Genomic DNA, 18,189 nt, shown 5'->3' on the forward strand with positions numbered 1-18,189 from the left:
CAAAGGCCGCGCGGCAGCCAATCCCCGCCGGCCGCTGCCGGCCCGGCAGCCAATCCCCGCCCCCGCCCAGCCCCGCCGGGCCCGGCCGTGAGTCAGCCCGGTGGGGCGGGAGGTGAGGGCGCGGCACCGCTGGGGCGGTCTCTCGCCGTCGGGTACAGACCCCTGCAAATGCGGAGCCTCCTGAAGCATGAGAAAAGAGGAAATCTTGGGCTATAATGCGAGTGTGCCCTTGAGGCCAGGAGGGCCCGTGGTAACCTGGGCTGCATCGGGAGGAGTGTGGCCAGCAGGTGCTCCGGCCCCTCTGCTCGGCCCTGGGAGGCGACACCTGGAGCGCTGTGCTCAATTCTGGGCTCCTCAGCACAAGAGAGACAAAGAGCTACTGCAGAGGGTCCAATGAGGGCCACAAAGGTTATTTGGGGTCTGGAGCATTTCTTTTATGAGGAGACACTGCAGCAGCTGAGCCTGTTTAGTCTAGAGACCACTGAGAGGGGATCACATGAATGCATATAAATATCTCGAAGGCGCTGTCAGCTGGATCGTGTCAGGCTCTTCTCAGTGGTGCCCAGTGACAGAATGACGAGCAGTGCCTATAAACTAAACCACAAAATGTTTCACCTCAACGTAAGGAAGAACTTTTTCACTTTGAGGATGACAGAGCACTGGAACAGGCTGCCCAGGGAGGTCGTGGAGTCTCCCTCCCTGGAGACATTCCACCTGGCCACGTTCCTGTGCCACTTTCTCTACGTGACCCAGCCTTGTGAGGGAAATTGGGCTAGATGATCCCCAGAGGTCCCTACCAACCCTAACAATTCTGTGGTTTATTGACTTGAGGAGGAGCAGGAGGCAGCAGGGGCAAGGTTCTACCGCGGCCCGCCTGGCCGAGCCTGCTCCCGAATTCCCAGCGCCTTCCTGGGCAGGGCTGTGCCCCAAGGGCTGGCTCCCAGACTCCACCTTCCTGCCTGCCGGGAAAGAAGTTGAACTCTGATCCCAGTCTTCAAACACGTATGCTGTGTTCAGTCCTGTGATGCCACTGATAATAGAAATTGTACTTTACCTATAATGTATATGTAATGAAAAATGACAAAAATTTGAAGCATTTTCAAGACTGAATACTTCCATAAATATTTTAATGTTTCATATTTCTTTTATCTTTGGAAAAAGTAGCAAACATTCCTACAGACTTTATAACTACCCTAGGAAGAGATGGTGAAAATTTTGATAGATATTTTTTTCATTCATTTGCAGAATCTAGTGTTTTCTTTCCACAATTACCAACTTTTCTCAAGTTGATCTTAGGTAATTTTGTTTCTTCCCCAGAGGCCAGAGATAATTATATTTCAGCATTTAATTTTTTTGTCTGACACCGCTTGTTGAAAGATGTTTGCAACAAAGCAAAAATGTTTTTGTTTGTTTGTTTGTTATCTGTAAGCAGATAAAAGCAAAACTGACTTTTCTGCTAGGACTGGCATTGTGGTGTATGCCATGGGCCAACAGTTCCTGTAGGTAAATCTGTGCAGCAGATCTTGACCAAGAAGTTCAGTAAAAGACTAAGAGAGGGTGGGTCAAGCTGTATGATTAGAAAAAATGACAGAACATAGTCCACCAACTAATACTGCTGTATTTAGAGGTGAACAGTAGGAACTGTTGCATGTATTTTGTTTGGTTTGGTTTGACATTTTGGTTTTCATTTCTGGTTCTCACTCTGTTTTGTTTGGTTTATTGGTTACTTCCTGGTGGTTTGGGGTTGAAAGAGAAGGGGAAGTTAAGAGTGCCTGATGCTGGTGTACCTGGGACCCTATAGTTTGAATACCATCAAGCCTCATAACTTCCTCAGGCTAAGGTCAAAGGAGTAAGCAGGAGATTGTTCCTGTTCAGTAAATATGCTGTTGAATGCCAGCAATTACAAGGACTAGATAGGTATTTTTGACCATACTAAGCAGAGAAATGAAACCATCACAGTCATCACTGTATGCTTTTCATTTGGGAATGGATGTAGGAGCATATTTTCATTCTAGGAAACAAAAAAGAAGTGAAAGAAAATCTTGTATGGTTTAAGTGTATTTTGCTTATCGTTATCTTTCTGGATATAATAGTATAGTAATGGTTTTGATAATTTCATTTTTCTTTTTTTTTTTTCCCTACTAAGCTATAATATTGCTAGCTAAGAATAATTTCATTTGCTTATATTTTTCCTAAACTTCTTGAGTTGGAGATGCTCTGGTTGTGATTTGTGCATATTTCAATTGTGAAATATGTCATATTTCATATTTAGTGCCAGAATATAATAATCTTTTAACAACTCTCCTATCTGCAAATTCACACATGAAGCCTACAAATTCAGCTGTCTAAGGAAAAATGCAGGCAGTAATATAAAACATCTGGTTTGCAAACCAGCAGGTTGCTGTTGGAATGCACTTTCTCTGAGACCTAGATCAATAAAGGATGCATTTTAAGATTGTAGCTGTTTTCTGTGTTTTCTATGGCTTTAATTTGCCTATTCCATGAATACGATCCTGTATGACTCTTCTACTTAAAGATTCTGAAGTTGCCAGGAGAACAACATTGACATGCCAGGGCTCAGAGCTCGGCTTTATTATAACTGTCTGGGAAATAGCCAATACCTGTTTTAAATATTAGTATTATTATTTATAAATATAGTATAAGAGCATCTTGTATCCCAGCACTAACTTTCCCACAGCAACGTTCATGAAGCCAACAGGCAGATGGGAAAAGGCTAATACTTCTGCCATATACATTTCTGGGAACGAGGACAGCAGAGTGTGGATGGTCTGTCAGATAATTTTCCTGGTTTTACAATTTTCTTTGCACTCAGATACTATAATATAAATGTAACCACATTTCTCCAAACATTAGATATGTAGATTATATAGGTGATTTGTATGTCCATCCTCAGATGGAAGGTATCATAACTGAGCAATGCTGAAAATTTATTTCCAGTAAAGCTGTTATTTAATAAACAGTTCTTCTGTTTAAACTTTTCAAGCAAATACTTGAGACTAGCTTCCAGTTAAATTCTTCTGCTTTTGCTGTTTTCTCAGTGTTTTATATGTTAGAAGAAATGACATTGTGCTTTTAAGATCTTTTTCTGTAAATACAGTCTGAAATGTGATATAAATGTAAGCAGTCTGTCTTGCTTCAAAGTGGCTTAACACACTAACTTAGTTTTAAAAAAGCATTTCAGTTTGAGAAGGGAATAATATTTGCCTTTTTTTATCCATCTGAATAAAACAAAGGAATGTTACATAAAATGTCTTGTGGCAGGTCTAATAAAAACCCAGAAGGGAATTTGGGTGCAGAGATCAAAAATTGTAAGTCTGGAGGCAGTACTGATTATCTGCTTACCAGGTAAGCATATACATGATTTTCCATTGTACTTTAATTCTTTTGCTTTTTACTGTCTCAGATTTCAGATGCTGTGAGTGTTAATATTGACACAGTCATTTTGATAATTGTTTCATACTTCATCCATTGTAAATCTAGAAACTCAACTTCACTGTACTTCACTCTACAGAGAGGCATCTTATGAAGAATGTAGAAAGAAGAGGCTCTGCCCCACTTTTGCTATAAAGCCTGAGTAGATATTGAACCTTCCCCCAAGTCAGAGTACAAAGTCTTAAGATTTCATCAGCGTGATGGGGAATCAAACTACAGCTTCCATCTGTTAGGACTGTGGCCTGCCTACCAGACTTTGGCTACATTGTATTAACTATGCTTTTAAAGTAGTTCCACTGTACAGATGAGAAAAATTGCTCGCTGAAGCAGTGACAGAGTGGATCTGTCTGTGTGGCTATGCACTCCCAAGGCCCACATTGGCCAGATGTTGGGTAAACTTAGAGTTTTACAGATGAGTGCTTACCCAAAGAACCCTTAACACAGGCTACAGTCATGCTCTTTCTTGTTCTCCCTGACTGTGCCTGGGACTTTTCAGTTCTTGAAACAGTGGCAAAGCAAAATGGTGGAAAAATGTGGTGTAGCTTGATGATTATGACATTTGCTGAGAAAATCAAAACTTCCTTCAACCAGAAGAGGAACTTGAACTTTCCCACTTTGTGGACAGTTTTAGGAGCATAAAGAGAAGGAGAGAAAACAATAAAAGAAAAGCCTCTTCTGTAAGGAAAGAGTAAGCCGTGCTCTTTTCTTTGAAAGAATTTCCATAGAAGGAGTCTCTGTTTCCTAACAAGCAGAGTTATTTTGTATCAAGTATGGGTGATTCAGCTAAGTTGGGAGACAGCTGTTTGCTGACTATTATTTCTTTTTTGCTCGGTATGCTTCATGGCTTGGAGTCTGTTCTGAGTTATGGGACTGCTCCATGACCTCTATGTGCCTTAGGTCACCTAGCATAGAAACTAAACATGTCACTTTTTTTTAGGTTTCCAAGTCAATTATTGGATATAACTCAGATATTATGTACTGGAGAAGGGAGCTAATTCTTTTATTTAATCTCTGATTCTCAGTCCCAGTTACAACATGTGTAGTTACAACCTGAAGAAGGTTCCTGCATTATTAAATCTCTGATAGAGGTAAATTTACTTGGGCAAAAAAACCCTATCAACACCTACTCAAACACTTACTAGAAATGTATTATAAATGATAAGAAATTAAATGTATGGTACCAGAAAAATACTAAGTAAAAACAGAGATACACATATATATATATATATATATATATATATATATATATGTTATATATAGCAGAGAGCAGGAGAAGGAGGACCAAGGGAACTACAGGCCAGTCACCCTCACTTTTATCCCTGTGATGTTTGATGGAGCAGCTAATCCCAGAAATCATTTCCAGGCACATAAAGAACGAAGGTAGTCAGCATGGATTTACCAAGTCATGCTTGACCAACCTGATATGATCCTGAGGTGCATCCAAGAGACAACTGGCTTGGTAGATGAGAATAGCATCCTCATTACTGGGGCAGAGCATATTCACAGCAAGCTTGCTGATGATGCAAAACAGGTGCATGTGACAGACACTCCAGGGGGTCCTACTGCCATCTAGAGAGTTCTGGACAGGCTGGAGAAATGGGCTGACAGAAACTTCTTGAGATTCAACAGGAATTGCAGAGTCTGTAGCTGGGGAGGAACAACCCCAGGCACCATTGTCTGCTGGGGGCTGAGCCACCGAAAAGCAACTTTGGAGAAAAGGACATGGTGGTATTGGTGGACACCAGGTTGATCATGCACTAGCAATTTGCCTTTGTGGCAAAGAAGACATAGGATATCCTGGGCAGCAGGTTGAGGGGGTGATCCTTCTCTTCTATTCGCTGATAATGCCTTATTGGAAGTATTGTGTCCCAATCTGGGCTTCCTGGAACAAAAGAAACAGGTATACTTTGATTTGGAACAGCTGTCTACATACTTGTATTTTCCATCTGAAGAGAGAGCAGAAATTTGATGTTAATCTATTAACTACATTGACTTCATCTAAGTCAAAGGGTTGTTTTGTTTTTGTTTTTTTGGTTTTTTTTAGTTGGTTTTTTTTTTTTTTTTTTTTAGTTTTTTGGGGTTTTTTTTTTTTTTGTGAATTATGTCAGAGGTCTCTCATTATCCAGAAAAAAAAATTTTGAAAACTATGGTTAGTTAGAAATTTTATGGCAAAACAGTTTTTTATTTTGTCATTGCAACAGAGCAGTTCTTTGAAATCAAAATTTTCTGCAGGAGTTTAAATACTAGGAGTGGAATTTTTGATGACATTAGAGAACACACAAAAAAAATCCATCTCATTAGGACTAAGGTATTTACATGAGTTGCAGAAGTGCAATATCTGATGCTGCTTTGCCTAGGTCACAATGTAGAAGACTGCAACCATGGGGAATAATTCCACTCTGGGAGTAGTTAGTTCAAAGGCTGCTTCTGTCAGGTTTCTCACTTGGAACATTCTTGGTTTTGTTCCAATGCAATGCAAGATAATTTTTTATTTATGCTCTCAAAAAAACTGTGGAATGGAACTAATTTCCTATACAGCTCTGCTGACAATATAATGTTATGAGCTCTTGTTTGGCTTCTTTCCCGTGCAAGAGAGCTCCAGCAAAGGTTCTGTGGTTCTCAGATTTTCCATTAGTAATAATTTACATAAAGATTGTATATGTCTAGAGAAGGGTCATTTAAGTACCATCTGGATAGAATCATAGCAACTCTTTTGCTATAATTTGTATTTAATAAGTTCAGCCTATGGTTGGAGAGATGATGTCTAATGCTATTGAAAGAAAGTAGTTATGGTATATGAGATCATGCTTTTATGACTGCAGATGCCAAGGAACATTAATAGGTAATTGAATTCTTTATGTGTCTGTTCATAATCCAGTATCCTGTGATACTTGCCACCCACATCTGAGAAAAGCAAGCCTGTGAAGTCTTAGGAAAAGGGCTCTGATGATCAGACTTTCTGCATACCAGCCTCTTTTCAGAGCCATCAAAACATTTTCTGGCTTGGTTCTGCAAGCACTATTTTTTTCTATTAAATGGACTGAAGTTGTCATTAGGGTCATCGGTCTCCAAGCTGTTACTTTGATAGATCAAAGACTTGCTTTTTTTACTGATCAAACCTACTGTTAGCCCAGACAAAAAGGTACCGACTTGAGATCTTACTCAGTAACTTACAGGTTGTCAAAGGACTAGTTTCAGGGAATATGATTTATTGTTTCAGATGGTATATATGGTACACAGGAAGAAAAATTAAAATTAGGACAATTATCTGAACTACAGTAAGTAAACTCCCTGCTTGGGCTTGCCACTTCTGTTTTTATCAGTCCTGGAAGACTTTCTACTGCATTCTAATCCTTCTTCATATAACAATGTCATAATACAATATGGTCTTGATATGAGTCTAGCATTTGCTGCCTCTATTGAAATACAAGTTTAGGCTCTGATCCTTTAGCAGATGCTTGCTGAGAGTCGTACGTCAGCCACAGAGATAATTTTCCTACATCTGTGCCTTCATTTAAAATGAAAATACGTGGCATATAATTCACTTAGGCCATTTTATTCTGCTGTTTGTCTTGGAAGCTTTGGGTGTAGAGGTTTTCTAGCTCTGAAACAGGTGAAAAGCATGGCTCAATATGCAGGACTGCTGCTGTTGTCTGAAGAATCAGAGCGAACTGCTTTTTCAACCAATAAAAAAGGTCTTCAAAAGTTTTCAGAAAATCTGATTTTATTTCCTGTGACAAAGAGCCTACAGAGGCATAAGTTCTGCCACAGGTGGATGCTTATATTTGCTTACTGAATTTGGTCTTTCTTAGGGCTTGTCCTACATGTAGTTTGCCTGTGCTTTTAGCTTTACAGAGCCACATGGTGAAATTGACTTTAAGTGGTACAATGACTTGCATACCATTAACAAATGGGAGAGAAATAAAAACATTTTCACATGATTAAAAAAATGTAGTAAAGGTGGCTGTGTAGCTGAGGAGCAATGAGAGAAGACACCTGATTGTATCTAACATCCATTTCTGGCTAAAGCAGAAGTTCTATATGATTTTTCCTTCTTCCTTCATTTCTGCCCTTTGCCCAGTCTAATGACCTTACTTGTCATCTTTGGTTCTTATCTGATTCCTTGAGTAGCCCATTCAACTCTGTAACCAGAAGAAATGTGTTAATCTTGTCATTATTTAATTTTCTGTCCTCTTAATGAGCTGAATTTAGAGACCTGAACTGACAATGGAAAAAATCGAACATGAGAGAAAGCAGGAGAGGAGCATGATGGTGTAGTTGGTAGCAGAGAAGTTCTCGTGGAACTTCAAAGTGAGGAGACTGATAATGGGAGAAGTCATTGCAGAAGCAGAATTGGGAGGACTGTTAAATACAGCTGCGAGACAGCTTTGTGACAAAATTATGTCCAGAAGGGATTAGGGATTAGCCCTTGCAGATGAATAGGTGGAGGCAAGCATGGGGGGCTAGTTGCTTAGGAGATGATACTCTAGAATTCCTGTATTCTGGATAGTATCATGGGGAAGCTGTCTGTTGTTCATACCACAGACCAAGAAACAAATTTGATTCCCAAAGATTATCAGCAAGTTTGCACATCTTCAGCTACAGTACTGTCTAGATTCTGACTTGTTCAGTAGGAACTAGAAAAATTACAACAGTGTGAAAGCTAAGAACTGAAATCTGTATCATTCATTGGTTCGAGCATTTAGTACTAATGAACAATGAGTATATTGTGTCTCAAAAGCTGGATAGAATATGATGCACGAATGCTGAGGAAAAGAGAAGCTGTTGAAGTTGTATCTCATTTTAAGTTTTTCACTTGTTCATTGTCTGTATGGTATATTTCTTCTTTTCTGTGTATAGTAGGCATGAAACATTACAATACAATTTATCACAGCTGTTTTATGTATGCAACAACTGTACTCCTTTACTGGTACAGACCACAAAACATTATTAAAAATATATGAAAATCTCTAATCTGATGAACCATGTTGTATGAACAACATGGTTTATCAGATTAGAGATTTTCATACATTTTCCTCATTCATCTCTATCACCTTTTTTCTATGCTTTGCTGTTCTGTTATTTGGTTTTCGTCATCTTCCCACTCCCTATATGGAGCAACTGAAGTCTTAGTTTACTTTTCTCATCCATGTTTTGCCTTCCATTCTCAAAAAGAGTATTTTAATATAACTTAATAGCATTTTATATTTGTCTGTTACTAAGGCAATATATTCAAAAAGGTACACAAGAAAAGAAAGTCAGAATTCAGTGTACCTACCTCTCAAATGCTTTTTTCATTCATTTCATTGCTTATTTTTCCACGAGTGACAAAATACAATACCAAGAGCCAAGGCTAGCCAGTGCTTCCAGTACAGGGTCTATTTTCAGTTTGTTATAACTTTATCGAGAATCAGCCATTCGAGATAAAAGCTTTACTGCTTCACATCCTACCCAGCATAATAGCATAAATTATTCCATTCTTCTTCTAAAATTTGTTGACTGCTATTTTTTTTTTTTTTTTGTGGATGTGGAACATTAGAGGAGAGAATGAAGTTTATTTGATTTCCTGTTAATGCCAGATAATTAAAATGTTTCCTAGAACATGAATAGTGAAGAATATTTTTCTTTCTTTTGCCAGAGCTAACAATTCTTATGCCTGTTTCCTTGAAAATTTTTCTGACAGCTGGAGTCTCGTTTTGGAGGCATTTTGAATAGAAGTCAGTGGCTATATTCAGCAAACAACCTAAACGGATGTACTGATCTCTTCTTGGATAGTCTTGTGTTTAGGGCCTTCAGCTGTACTTGAAGTATGGGACAGCCTTTTCTAATACTTTTTATTTTTATACCAAATCTCCCACACAAATCCTGTAACCTCAGATGTTATGAAACAGTCTGTCTTATCATGTATGTACTTAAAATATTTTGTATGGAACAGAACAGCTTTGAAAAGAAATGTCCTTTTTCTAGCACATCCCTTTCTGTGCAGAATCCCTGTTGTGAAGAAGTAACCCCTGCTTTGGGATAATTACCCATTCCATTTAATGTGAAATAATTGTTAGTCTAGTCACACTTAGAATATATAAACAGGGCCATTTCTATATTCCCTGGCAACTTTAATATGCACTAGTGGATAAAGTTTGGGAAGAAAATATACATTTTTTTCCTGGTTTTGTAAATGACCCCTGAAAATGGCTATTTTGGTTTGGGTTTTTTAATAAAGCCTATTTGTCAGATTCAGTCCAGCATCATAGATGCCATTACAGAATGTAAAATTGCTTTTTTGTTAAATTGATTATTCCCTCCAAAAGTGTATCCAACTACAATTCTAATATTTATAATCTGCGAAATGAATAGTTGAATTTTTGCAGAAAATAACTCTGGGATTTCTCTTTTCATGTTTTTTAAAGAACAGATGAATTTAATTATGACTGTATAATTGTTATGATATGATTATTACGATTATTAGAGAGAGATGCCTCTGCTCAAATTAAGATGTGAGACCATATGCCAAAGCCAATAGTACAGATTTTATTTAACTGTAAATGTGAAATAGAGAAAGAGAGAAAGAAATAGGAAAGAGAGGGCAGGAGGGAGAAGGAGAAAGTAGAACTTAAGTAGAAAGAGTCACCACCCCTGTGGGGCCAGTGGTGTCCCATTGGTCCTTTTCACCCTGAGCTTGTCAGTGTTGGGGTCCCATGGAACACAGAGTTCTGTGGATAAATATAGTTCAGGTACAGGTGGGAATGCCCAAGCACTTCCCCTGAGGTGGGGATGTTTTACACTGCCTTTTGCAACAATGAATCTGTTGCAAGGTGTGAATCAAGTGCAATCCTTTGGTGGAAGGCCTCAGGAATGAATAAGGAGCATGCTTCCTGGGTCTTTGGTGGTTTGTGACACCTTCTAGACATGACAGCTACTGCTCACGTCAGGGCAGTGGAATGTCCTGTGAAAATGTGACCTGGGAGGGTGGGAGGGAGAGTTTTACAGCTGGCCCAGCTTGTGTAAGCGAAGACTGCTGGCATGATAAAAAGCACTATTTTGTCTCTGCTGGATCTGCTTCTTATCTGGCCCAAATCTCAGCTTTTAGCCTTCAGCAGTGGATTTTCAACCTCTCTGTTTTATGGAGACCAGAGGCTTTGTCACCACCTCCCCAAAAACTCCCCTCCTGCTCCCCCTCTGTTTGTGGGAGGAGAGCATGCAAACCTGGCCTCGGCAAATGAGTTTGCGGGCTGTGGCCTGCCCAGCCTTGTTTGCTCCTCCTCAGACCTGAGATACTTGGACAATAGTGTGGCCTTTATCTTATCTGGAGTTCCTGTCAGGTGGCTTAACTCACTGTCCACTTTCCTGAAATCAGAAGGCATATATCTGGAGGGTTGAGCTTCAGTGGCTGTAGATGAGAGTTTCTTCTTTGCACAGTTTGCTGCAGTGGGCAAAGTCCTTTGGTGGTCTTAACAGTGTTTAAGACAATTAAGACATTTTTTAAATCTCTTATAATAATAATAATAATAATAATAATAATAATAATAGCATTTGAAAAATGGTGTTCTCAAAAACATGTCGCAATTTGGTAGCTCAGTTTGAAAGCTATCAATACCATGTAGTTTAGCAACCATTCACTCTAAGCTCAGTAACCTGAAAAGGATACATGACTCTGAATAATGTATTGGGGATAAAAATTTCAGAAGTAGAGTCAGCTAACTTAATTTCTTGAAAAATCTGTATCTCAGTATTCATGTCTGAAATATGAAAAATAAGTCTTCCATAGATCCATATGACCTTTAAAAAATGGATTTAAAAAAACAAGAATTCGAGAGCTTTATATGCAGCAAGGGACAAACTTAATTAATACCTGAAATAGATACCTTGCTCTGGAGCAATTAAATAGAGATTCAGTTTCAACAACTTATTGTTTTCTGATTTTAGATAAGTGAAATAACTTATATTTATTAATTTCTTATGAATTACCTTATCTTTCCTATTGAGGGAATGCCTTGTTTAAACGAGATCATTCACTTCAGATTTTGATCCACTGATACTTTTAATAGAAGTTTTTCTGTCACCAGTGTGCCTTGCATCTGGTAGCCAGCTACATCAAACAAAAACAAATTGTTTTATCAAGCATTGCTATGTTTTCAAAGGTCTGCTCCGCCCTGAACATAAAGATTCTACTGCTTTTGGCAGGAGAATGCTGAATTTTCCTTTAAATTCAATTTGCAATTCAAATCATGTCTTCAAAACAGGATTATCAAACATCAGGTTCATGCAGAATTCCTAAAACATCTTAATGCAAGTTGGCAGTTGCTTATCGCACATTATTAAGCAGTTTTCAGAAATCACAATGTTGTCACTGTAATTAGAAGCCTCTTTATATTGTACTACATAAGTGGTTTATTAATCTGAAAAGAAAGTTATTAATAGAAGGGTTTTAATTGCTGTAATTACATTAAAAGTAGTCTTGCTCTAAAGCCTGAGAAAGCTGTAGCTGCTTTACAGACTTCTGTGTCTTTGGATGATCATTATGAAATGCCAGTGATTTTAAATTAGCTTTCAGAGATAATTATTATTTAAATTGTAAACTCTGTATCACTTCATGTAGTATAGCCTGAAAATACCTTCTGCTTTGAGATTCTAATGTAGCTAAGGATAAAATTCTACCAAGACTGCCATCACAATTTCAGGGGCTTTTTTTTTTGTGTGTGGTTTTTTTTTTGAGTATTAATTAATGATTATTTCTTTTTTTGAATGGTAAGTGAATACAGATTGTAATCTGGGCATAATTTGGGGGTCAGCAAAGGGAAAGTGAAACTGTTCTAAAATAATTATTTTTTGTAAGTATTTTTAAGGTTCTCGCCTATAAAGAAAGTAAGAATTGAATTTGAAATTCTTACTTTCAAAGCCAGATCAGATTTCCAGAGCTGCTGCTGCTGCATGGATTTGCAGTTGCAGAGTGGGATTTGCATTTGTGTTCACTCTCATTCATGGAGACATTACCCATGATTTGTCACAGCATACAATTGATGGAGGAGAAAAGAATATTTCACAGTATCATTCAGATTGGAAGGGTGCTCCTGCTCATCTACTCCAGCCTCTTGGCCAGAGGATCAACAGTATTGCTCAGGGCTTTGTCCTCTTGGGTCTTGAACATCTCCAAGGATGGATGTCCCACATTGGCATGGGTGGATTTCCTGTCTATCATGTGGCTCTGAAAACAAGGTAATTGGCACCACTCAACAGGTATCTAGAAAGCAAAATGGAATGGAAGAGTGAGGATGGTAACTTCTCTTAAGGGTAATGGGCAGCTCTGGCTGTGCTGTTCTCTGTTCTAGAAGTGTATTATCCATTTCATTTGAAATTCCGTACAAATAAAAGCTCCAAGATGTGCCTTGCTTAAAAAGTTCAATTTTCCTAAAGCATTATTATGTAAACAGTTGAGTTTGTTACACCTCACATGGGGAAAAGGGAGAGGTATGAGAGAACCACTGATACAAGATGTAGTACTATGAAAAAAACATGTTTTCCATTCCCAAAAAGGCAATCCAAAGATCTGTTTCTAGCTCTGAAGTAACTGCATGACATCATAGAATTTATTTCTGTCATTGATTCATAGAAGTGCTGAATAAAGACGTGTTTTTCTCATGCCATGATTTTATTACATGTATAAATATTTCTGTATTCAATTTATAAAACAATTCAGACCACTGATTTTTTTTTAGGTTTTATTAAACCATTCCCTAAATATGAATGTGTTAAAGCATGAATATCTTCCAGTTGCCTGAATTCTTGATTGTAATATAAAGACATTTTATTGCTTATTTTGCTTTGCCATGAAACAAGGTTGATTTATCTTTTGAACAAACTTCAAAGAAAAAATTATAGTGCTAGCTAAAGGTCAGAGTTCTTTCATGTGGAAGCTGTGTTGGTAAATCTTCTTGACTAAACCAGGTCAGTTTTCTGACAAGTTTCTGATATTGTATTTAATGATCTGATGTGGGACTTGTTTAATTTCTTGTACTATTTTAATTTAAAATAATGTATAGTCATTAATATTGGTGCATTAATTATGACAAAGTAAGGTACAATCTTATTGAATCAGGAAATTGTAAAACCAGACGGCTCACGGTAATACATGAAATGCATATAAAAAGGATGTTATTTTGGAAGGTCAAAGGAATATCCTGACATTGGGTGTTTCTTTATCAACGTAGTGTTCATTGATCTCTTTTGTCTCAGCTAACAAAATACAATGTTCAGTCATTGTTTATGGAAGCAGAAACAGGGAAAACAGTGCCTACTGAAATGCACAAGAACTGAGGAGAAGCCTGGGAATAGGAAACACCTGTGAGAAAGTCAGGAAACAGTAAATTCAATGCTCCTCGCTCATTCACAGGCAAGGGAATGGTGATAGTTGTTAAAGTTGCATCTATAAAACCCTGTGGACTGAGACAATGTGGTCTAGTTCAGGTCTGCTTCCACTGTCTGCTTTGTCTTGCTGTTAATGGATGTCCACAACTTCTTCATTCATTAGTTTGTTGATGAAACAAAGGAAGGCTCTGGCAACTCATAAACACAAGTCTTCTGCCTTGCTTTGTTTTACAAGGGGAGCAGCTTTTAACACAGTTTGATTTGCAAAACTCCAGATTCAGGTTGTAGGTAGCAGGCATAAAAATCACCTTTATTTGGAAACTGAAGAAACAAGCTCTCACTGTTAAATATAAACTTCAGTAACGTGGTTAGGCTAGCACATGCTATGACCAAAATTAAATGTCTGCTATAAGCACTTAGGTTTTGTGTGTGTCTGTCTGCGTGTGTGTTAGTGTGGTCTATGAACAGTGGGTGTTATGGGCTAGTATTTGTACAGGATCAGAAAATATGATGAAATTATGGAAATATCAGTGAAATATAGATTCAGTGAATCAAACACTTGCAGAAGTACCAGGTGAATTTTATGTGTACTGAGTTTAGGAATATCTATGCAGAGGGGGAAATACCTTTTTGAGGGAGCTTTATTTCTCCCTACAACTACCTGAAAGGACATTTTGGGCAGATTGGGGTTGGTCTCTGCTCCCAAGTAAAAAGGGCCAGAATAAGAGAAGATGGCCTCAAGTTACACCAGGGAAGGTTTAGATCGGACATCAGAAGAAATTCCTTTTCTGAAAGGGAGGTCAAGTATTGGAACAGGCTTCCCAGTGGAGCAGTGGAATCACTGTCTCTGGAAATGTTCAAAACACATGTGGGTGTGCTGCTTGGAGACCTGGTTTAGTAGAGGACTTGGGTGCTGGTTTAATGGTTAGGCTCAGTGACCTTAAAAGTCTTTTCCAACCTAAATGTTTTTGTGATTCTATAAGTACCTGGGATGTATGTGAGGCCAGACATCTAGCCATTACTCTGTGATTTGCAATCCTTTACAAATGTACAGTACCACTGACTCTGCCTGGACATGTTTTCAGTGGAAAAAGATTAAATATAGCTGGGAACCCTCAAACATATGGCATCTTGTTTCTGGCATCAACCAGATTTGAAAAACAGGATGGGGCTGGTAGAAGGCACTCGTTCAGACTTGTCAACCCCGCAGATATTGTGTTTCAAACATAGACTTGTAGATGCAATGACAATGACAATATTTCGTATACAATTCAGCTTGTTCATTTCTGACAGCCAACCTCTAGCACACAGATGGACAGATTTCTTAGCTGTAAACATATCTGTGAAAAGTAACATATTTTCCAAGCTGCTTGAGAATATATGCTTTCTGGAGATACTGAGTATTAAAAAGGCATGGGACTCAGTGATGTGAAAACTTAGGGAAGGGGATTTTATTGCAATGAGCTGTTGCATAAGCCATGTTGTTAGTTCTGCTTATTCAATAGCCAGAGCACTGAGGTCAGCTGATGTATCATGAAAAGAAGCTACCAGTCAGTTCACAGTGGGGCACGTTCTGTCCCTTCATTGTGGGAGGTTTTATTATTATTTTTTCCCCAAGGTTCTAAAGATCATTTAGTTTTACTTTATAAAATATTAAAGCATCTGATTTACACAGTGAGGAAATAATGCTTTTTAAATGAGAGGAATACATATGCTACTGGTGTACTACTTTTTAATGTTAATTGGACGATGAAGAGGTGGTATTAAAACATCTGTAGCATCAACTGTGCAAAAGAGCGAACAGTTACTGCTCTCAATTAAAAAGGAGTTTGCTGCCACCTTATGGGCTTGTGAAGTATTTATTTTCTAAAAGTAGTGCAGCACTATTATGAAAATCCTTTAAATTATTTTCTCTAATCTGTAGATGATGAAAAAGCCTGTCCTGTCTAGGGTCTTTTTTTTTTTAATTTTAAAGTCTAAATTCTTTTTAATTAAAAACTGCTTAGTTTGGTCCTTTATAGCTTAATCTTCTCAGAAAGTATTAACCCCGCACATGACATAACTTTTATTAATTTCAATTGTGTATATTTTTTGTATGTTATGAAAACCATTAATTATTTTGTGGAAATTATTTAAGATCTTAAATTAATATTTTTAAAACCCCGTTAGCAATCTGGATGACAGGCTTTTAACTTTCCAACCACTATACTGCTTTACACATGTAGGCTTATCTGTTGATGGCTTCTATATCTTCTGAAGATGTATTGGCCTTGCCATGTACTCTGGGGTGCCATACATAGGGAATACTCTTCTCTCTCAGCAGGGGTCAAGACCATGTAAAACTTTTTTCACATTATAAACAAATCCTCATATTAAATAATAAGGTTTTTCTGTGTCTTTCAACATACAAGTAACTGGTCCAGTAGAAATCACAAATCAAACAATCCAAGACTTAAAGCTACAGACTTGTTAAATGCAAGGGAGGAAAGATCAACTATAAGCAGAGCTGAGTTCTTGTACTTCTGTAAGTATGCTTCCCATTAAAGACAATGAACCCCAGACACAGTACTGTTTTTGACAGCTGAGGGGGTGTTGATGTGAATATGGAAAAGATTTTCTGTTATACAGAATTTTCTGATCTTTAAGTGCTCTATGTTGTCTTAGAATAGACCAGAAGGTAGAAATATTTTGTAGAAAGAGATTCCAGAACAGTAAATATGCTTCTAGTTTAGTGCATTGACCTCATATGGAAAGAACTCCTGCTTCAACAGGTTTTTTCATTTATTTATGGAAGCAGAAACAGCTTCTGTAAAAAAGTTCAAGTCAATGTTGTGTGAGCACTTCTTCTCACCTGGGATGCAAGAACGTTTGAAAGGAAGGCTTCTCTGGTATTGCAATTTACACTGTTCTTTGCACAGAAATTTCATGAAAGCTGAAATGAAGAACACACTGTGCCTAAATATGAGTTTCTTTCTGGAAAAAAAAAATCTGTAGTGAGTCAGTATTTTCTGTTGGGCTGCTTTCCTTGAAAAGTCCTCACCCAGATTAACTTACAAACAAGTCTGTGATATTGCTGGGCTTTTCTGCAAATCTGAAAGAAAATGGGGTAGATGGGGCTGCAAAAAGTTGAATTGCAGGTGACTTCTTTTCACTTTGAACGATATCCCTATCGCTTTCTTTTAAAACCTCATTACTGTACTTTTTCTGGCTTGAAATGGACCAGTAGGGGACATTTCAGAAACATTATGTAGGTGACAATTTTGATAAAAGAATTCTAAAAAGGGATATAAGAAAGAAAATGCAAACGTTTGATTTTGCTGCGTTCCCAATTGCAGCGTGCCCGTGTTCCCTCTAGTGGCAGACTGCGGGGTAGGGCAGGCTGCTGCCGTGCTGAGCCCAGCGCACACTGCTGCAGGATTGCTCCTAAATATCCCGGGGTGCCTCACCCCTCACTCCCTGTGTGAGCTCCCACTGAAGGCAGAACCCTAAGCCTCTTCACCCAGTATTTTCAGTGTCTCCTTCATTGCAGCATGTTGTGCCTGGTGAGGACAGTGGTGTTAGGGAGCAGTAGAGTTTGCTGTCTCTAGGACAAAGCTGCCAAAATCTTACCAAATATGGCCCATATTAAATACACTCAGAGATGGGAAAGAATCATGGACGTCACACTGGTTACAGAAATATGTTCTTGTGTCTAATGCTCTTCCATATCTTTACTGGAAGGAAGGTGTGGTGGAGTGGGTGGTTTGTTTACAGCTTATTTCAGCTACATGAATTTCAGGAATAATTTTTTTCCTTTAGCTACATGATAAGCCTCATGAATAACATTGCAAGCCAAAGTAGGATAACATGAATGTCACTGTATAAGTTTAACTCAAACAATCTCAAAAAGTAATTATTGTTCCTGTTCTAGCATGACATGCAGTTATTGATCATCAAGAAGGAACTTATTTGTGATTAATTTGTCATTTCCTTGTCAATACATGACCAAAGATAGAATTGACTGAGTGCAACATGGCTTTTCTTCTGTTATAATTTTTGGTCCTTCTCCTCCTAGACTAGGATAATTTGGAAATCAATGGAGAGCACATAGAAATATTTTTTAAGAAGAGGTACATATGGGGCATGTGTTAGTCAAGGGAACTAATACAGGACATCAGGCTTAGAATTTCCTTGCTGAAATTAGGTATCCATCTTTGAAAGAAAAAGTGGGAGAGATAGATTACTTAAGGCAAGCATATAATCAGTGTGGACTGGTAGGTACGTACTGGAAATGTCCAGCTATTGCAGGCCTCTCTTTATTCTCTAGACAGGCAATCTCTAGGAAGTGCTGGGGAGGTGCTCTCCATCTTGCATTCCCCTCTGCCTGTCTCTGTT

This window comes from Onychostruthus taczanowskii, unplaced genomic scaffold (genome assembly GCF_017590055.1).
Source record: "Onychostruthus taczanowskii isolate IOZ18803 unplaced genomic scaffold, ASM1759005v1 scaffold68, whole genome shotgun sequence".
NCBI classification, from domain to species: Eukaryota; Metazoa; Chordata; class Aves; order Passeriformes; family Passeridae; genus Onychostruthus; species Onychostruthus taczanowskii.